Here is a 7,089-nt window from a genome sequence, read left to right on the forward strand (position 1 = left end):
TCCCATAAACCGTTTCCTTTGTATAAGTGGTTTAATCCCATAAACTGTTTCCTTTGTAAAAGTATTCTTAGTTATATCTGTTCTATAGTAAAAACCTTAGTATTAATCCTGTAAAATATTGTATTATCCCTAGTACTGCCTTGTGGTTTTAAATGTTCAAAACCGGAAGTACAATACCTGATTTCATGATACGTAGCTTTTACCGTAAGTAAAAGCTACTGAAGGTATATTTGGTCGAGATGTAATTAACTTTTCTTACTGTTATAAGAGAAGTATATTACTTTGTAATTCACTCGTTGTTTTATCCATGTGAGTTCTATTAACCATACTAATATGACGGAAATGCCTGTTGCGACGTTCTTCAGGCGTCGGAATGAATATGATATTTGACACCCTAGGCCTGCCGGCCAAACTGTAGCGAACAGTAGAGGTGCGAGATTGTCAGTCCCATATAGATCTATACACAAATTCACGCTCTCCCTACAAGAGATTCTGGCTAATAGTTTAGGACTTAAAAGGTCGTACTTAGATAAGTACAACGAGATTTACGATGTATTATTATTACCCTGTGAATGCTAACTCTGGTACTTTGTATCGTACCCTCGGTCAATGCAAACCCGGTATGATGTATTATTACCTCGTGTTTGCTAACTCTGGTACTCTGTATACTACCATTGCTAATGCAAACCCATAATTGTGTATTATTACCTCGTGTTTGCTAACTCTGGTACTCTGTATAGTACCTTTGTTAATGCAAACCTGATATGATGTATCTTTACTTCTTTAATATTTTGTTCGTATATTAAAGGTATTATACATATCTTGTTATAATTGAATGTATTTTGGTAATTTCCTTGGAAAGTATACAGTCGTGAATCATACTTGTATATTTAGTTTTGAATCATAAATTATACCTATTATAATTTATATGTTCTATCTGATTAGCATGGTTTCTCATGGATGAACACCTTTGCTCAGCCTGATACAAAGGTGGTAATACCAAAAGGAGTAACCTTTTGTACTCATATATGTATAATATATATATATATATATATATATATATATATATATATATATATATATATATATATATAATTAAGAAGGAAACGACCTTCGGACAAATAATACAACCTTAATTCCACATCCAAACAAGGAAAAGGAAATAAGATAATTCATTAGTCCTAAGCCCTTCAAATCTTATTTATATATTTATACATATATAAACATGATTTTGGCATATATAACTTGAAATAGTTTATAAAACATTTTTCAAAGAATTTAACGGAGTTTACATGACTTTAAATATTTAGCATGACTTCAAGTCATTTTGAAAGTATTTGGTAATTCTTAAAAGCATACGGAAACACTTTGTGTGATTATTATCACACACAGTTATTAACACAATTTATTATTGTGTTAAAATTGTATTCCCCCCCCCCCCTAAAAAGCATTTAAAAACCATTAAAAAGGTAAATTATAGGGGTATGAACTCACTTTGATAAGCGGTGATTCGGGCAGCGTTTCGTTTCCCGGAAAATAGTTTGTTTGACAAAAACCGGCTCAAAACGGGCAAAGTTTCGACAGGAGAGAGGATAACTTCTCGAGAATTCCGGGGCTCCGGGGCTTGCTTCGGGATTTAGACACGATATCGGGGCCTTGGGGGGGTCGGGAGAAAGTTTACGGGGTGGAAATGTGAATTTTGGGAAGTTTTGGGGTGAAAAACCCTTCTTAGCCGAGGAGTCTCGCACCCTTTATATAGGGGTGCGAGGGTGCGGTCCGAAGTGGCAGCTGGCGAAGGTGCGGATGAGTCAGCAGCACACGCGTCGGAAGGAGCGAAGCCCACGTGGGAGGCTCGGACAGGTGGGGGCTTCGGATTTGACCAGCCTTCGGTCCAATGGGAGGATGCCACGATGCAAGGGGGGTGTCCGAGGGGCATCTCCGGGGTGTCTCTTGCGAGTGTTGTCGGCTGCTTAGTGGACCTCGGCTGCGGTCCAATCAGAAGGTGCCACGCAAGGTTCGGTCCTATCAGCAGGTGACACGTGGAGGTCCGCACGTGATGATGACGTGTCCGAAGCCTTGCATGCGAAATTGCCCGGTTTTCCATTTTTCTTGATTTTTGTGCCAAAAACTTGCGAAAATCATAACTTTCGCATACGAACTCCGTTTTTTATTTTCTTTATATGCACGCGTAGGTAAAATCATACTCTACGACCTTTTTTTAGACTTCGTCGGCTAATTTTGACTTTATTTTTAATATTATTATTTTAAACAGACCGGGACGGGAATCCGTTAAAAATTCATAACTTCTTCATCCGACGTCCGTTTTTGTCTGTCTTTTTACCGTTGTGCTACTTTTGACGAGACCTTCGATTCTCGTTTAAGTTGCGTCGGCTAAATATCGATCGATTTATATTTCGAATTTTTAGCTGTCTACTGCTAAACCGAAACTTCGAAAAATCATAACTTCCTCATACGAAGTCAGATTTTGACGTTCTTTTTATGAACGTTCTCGGTTTAACATATTCTACAACTTTCATTTAGATTGTTAAGGCTAAAAATCTTTTTATCGAAAATTCGCTTTTTACACTGAACAGTGTTTTGCCGGTTTTACCGCGGATTTTCGATTGGTCATAACTTCTTCGTTATAACTCGGATTTCAGTGTTCTTTATGTTTTTGAAAACCTTGTTACAAACTCTACCACTTGGTTTATCGCAATTACGATTATTGATCAATTTATTTTTGACCAAAATTTGACTGGTGTCACAGTATGCATATTGTATGAGGTATTTATTATTGGTAAATGATAATATAGTATCATTTAAATTACAAGAATCGTAAATTGTACATCTCAAACTTATTATCTAAAAGCTTTATCAGGTTGTCTTTCCTGGTATCAGCATAACCAAAGGAATTCCTCATGTATATGTTGTTCCATGCCACATTGTTGTTCCTTATTTATCATGAATATGTATGGGGGGTTGTGTTGCAAACTCCACCTTTCGGGTTATCACCCTAATCATTCTGTTGAACACTTGTACTACCTCCTCTCTTGTTACACATAATAGATTCAAAGGTCACATATCTGCTAATAATAATTTTTGGAGTTTTTCATTCTTCTATACACCACAAACGACGACTTTTCCCTCCAAATGCATATCCTATGAGTATGCACTTCATTTCCCTTAGCTCTAGTTTACCATCATCCACATGAGCGTACGCAGGGCATCTAAACATTCAAAAACTAGGATAATCAAAGGTTTTCTCAAACCACGCCTCTTAAGGAGTTGTACAACCAAATGCAGTTGATGGAGATATATTCACCGGATAGCAAGAAGTGGTAAATGTTTCCGTCTACAATTGTCCTGATAAATCGACAACTAATCGCATTCACCGAGCATTCTCCATCGGTGTTTGGTTCATCCGTTCTGCCATTACGATTTGATATGGTGTTTTTTCGTACAGTGTGATGCATCACTGTACCTTCTGTTTTGCATAAGTTGTCAAACGAAGCCTTGCATAACTCTAATCCATTTTATGTTTTGAGCGACCTAACATGGTTCCCGACCCGTTTTTCAACAATAATCTTCCACTCTTTGAACCGCCCAAATACATCTTCTTTGTCTTTTGTTTTTTCATAAAGTACACCCAAACCTTCCTTGAGTTATCATTGATAAAGCTAAAAAAGTATTGACATTCTCCATGAGAATTCACTGGAGAGGGACCCCATAAATCCGAGCGAACATACTTGAGGATCTCCATGCTTAAGTTTTGAATCCTTATGTAGGACATGATGAGTCGAGTCTCATATGCGTCAGATATAAGATCGATCACATATGTTATAATATTCTCTTATTCTAATTTTTCAAATGCCTTTAGCATTGTGTGGAAATTATTAGAATTTCATGTGACTAAAGTTGTTAAACAACTGTCAAAACATTATGAGGTTTACGGAAGACTAGTTGCACGTGGATAGTTGGAAGTATAATATTAGTTGGGACAGACCATAGTGATACGTTTTTTTATTGAGATGATTCTTAGTTAGAAGTGATGGTCATATCGGAATATGGAAATGTTTCCATAATGGGAGATGCTTGTTAAATTTACATATGATTTGGAAGTTTTAATGCAAAAGAAGTGTTCGATGAGTGTACCTTGAATTCGAGACTTCATAACCATGGAATTGTTTCAAGTAACAAGTTCTAGTGGAACATTATGTAATATTGAAGGTTCAGTCTTTGTGACTTTTATAACCTCAACATCACAGGAGGCCAATGCATGCAAATTTGGAATTCTACTACATCTTAGATAGTGACAAGAATTTGGAATTATGAAAGGAACATCATTGGAGTAATGTTTAGTCGATATGTTCACAAATGAAGAACAATATTGGATAAACTCATGCCCATAGATTACTTTATGGGTTTAATCATGAGTAATTATAAGACGATAATATATTTTATTATTCAACGGAGATGTATAAGTCATATTTTGCAAATAAGTTGTGCATTTGTTTACTCCAACACATCTCGTAAATGGGTATTATAAAGTGCAATTTCATACATGATTTAGTGAGTAAAATGTATTATTATATAGTCAAAGTTTATTCGTTCCATTTATCTTAACAGGAAAAGCGATATCTTTGGGCCCCTCAATGGTTTGAGTTTATCTATGAAAACCAGGCGCCTTATCCAAACTAAATTGATGTGTTTGATTTTGTAGTCCGAATTTGATCATAAAATAGGAGACCAAGAAACAGACAAATGAACATGAGGTTGATCATTTAATCCATGACCCTATTCATATGATATCTCGTAGAACGAAGGAATAGCTTATCATTTATCTTAGGACCTAAGTTTGATTTGAATCAAAGTTCGACAGTGGCTTTGGAAAACACACTTTGTTGTTTGGTTTAAAGTTATACTTGAAATTGTAGTTATAAATTTATCCAAGTGTGAGACTATTAGATTAAACTGTCTGAGCCCATAACTAAATTGGTATATTTTTGTAATTAGAAGCAAAATCCTTTTTAGGTTGCCCTCATAGCTAAAACTTGGTTAGAATGACATTTGTAGAGAGATGATAAACTTATTAGTTTATTATATGATTAATAAATTGTAATAAATGTTTGGTTAATATATTATATGAATAATATATCAATTGGAAATAGAAAGTTGATTTGTTAATTTATTATTTGATTAATAAATTAATATGAGATCAATTGTTAAATAACTGACTTGTTAATTTATATGATCAATAAATTAATGTGAAATCAATAAGAATTGATTAAATATTAATCGAAATTAATCTAGAATTAATTCGGGATTAATCGGAATTAATTAAAGGTACAAGGACAAAGTTGTAATTGTTCAGTAATCAATAGCTGAACAAATGAGAGAATCTAAAAACCTCCATGGTATGGACGGTTTTGAGGACCCTATTAGGGTTTCTAGAAACCTCCAAATTATAATTAGGAAACTTGATAATTGCCTGATTTGAAATATATTATTATATGTTCAAACTTAGTGTTTCTAAAGTTTCCTGGAAACTATAAACAAGACATTTGGGTCAACTATTTTTCGTGCACTTTAACCTAGAGAAAATACAAACTTTTGTTGATCTCCTCAACTCTCATTTGTTGTCTTCTAGTTGTAGGGTTTGGTTATGAGTCATTAGAGGCATCATCCTTTTGGTGCTAAGTTTTCTAAGACCAACAACTACAAGGTATTGAAGTGATTTGTTTACTACAACAAATCAAAGGTATGCAACCCTAACTCGATATTTTTAATTACGTAAGGGGTTCTTGTAGGTTTTCTTGTTTATTGTATGTTACCTTCAAAGTGTTATGACATAGATCCTTTACGTTGCATGCGCCCTTAAGTGTTGAGAGTTTTACCGCAAGCACATAATTTTGTAGCCTATAAAAACCATCAGTTTTATGTATAGATCTGAAGCTATAACATTGGTACCGGTGATCGATAATGGTTGCACCTGTGTAGATTTATTCCAACACTGCTGCTTCCTCCACTCTTTGCTCTCTTCTGTAATATGTTTTATGACATAATATTTTAGAGATAAAAGTTCTAGAAACAAGATACATTGAAGGTATGCGTTAAGTTGTGAATATTGTGAATGAATATTTAAATCTGTCTTTTAAGTTGTAAATGGTTGTTTGAACTAGTCTTTTTAGTTGTTAATGAGTGTTTTTTCAAAGTATTAAGTTGGTAATGCATGTTTTTTTATACAACTATGATTGCTACAATGAGAAAACATAAATATGAGTAGGCCTAACAATTAGGTTGGGTTCGGGTTGGAAGGTCATAATACATTGAACCAACCCAACCCATATAGTATATGGGTTGGCTAAAAAGACATCCCATTTTACCATATAGACACCCTAATTAATTTTTGAAATATTTTTATTGGTTGAAATTGCATTGTTTTCCGAAAAAGCTAATTATAAGTAGTTAATTATAGGTTGACTTTTTATAAAGAGGTCAATGGGATGTCTAAGGGGTGTCTTATTAGCATCACCCTAATATAGGGGTTAGCAGGTTCCTTAACCCTCTGATCCTCCTTGTCCCACCTCCCACGCCCCCTCCTTCTACGCGTCATGTTCCCCTAACCCCTTGCTCCTCCTTGTCCCATGTTCCCTAACTTTTAGAATCCAGAGCTTCCCCATTCATGTATTCTCGCTCCTTAAACTTCAAATGCTCTCGAATCCATCTTCTTCGTTGACCACATAACAAAAACCTCCATATCCACCCCACGTTCTTCCTTCTTCATTACATAACTATCTCATCTATATAAGAGTTCAATCTCAACCTAACTGCTTCAATCGCTTCAACATTTGCTTTAATTTCTTCAAGCGTATGATAATACCACAAATCAACTCAGAATATTTTCCCCTTTGAATAAAATCCAACCAATCTATGTTTTAATTCATGTTTTCTCAAATTTCTAGGTTTTCTTCCACTTTGCACGCAAACAGCAGAAGATGAAGAACACGCGATGCACTGGACGCAAAGTGTCACCCAAATAGATACTCATTTTGAGCTTTTTTTAGCTTTCCCTTCGACATGTTCTTCACC

Source organism: Lactuca virosa, chromosome 7, assembly GCF_052849685.1.
Source record: "Lactuca virosa cultivar CGN04683 chromosome 7, Lactuca_virosa_CGN04683_v6, whole genome shotgun sequence".
Classification (NCBI taxonomy): Eukaryota; Viridiplantae; Streptophyta; class Magnoliopsida; order Asterales; family Asteraceae; genus Lactuca; species Lactuca virosa.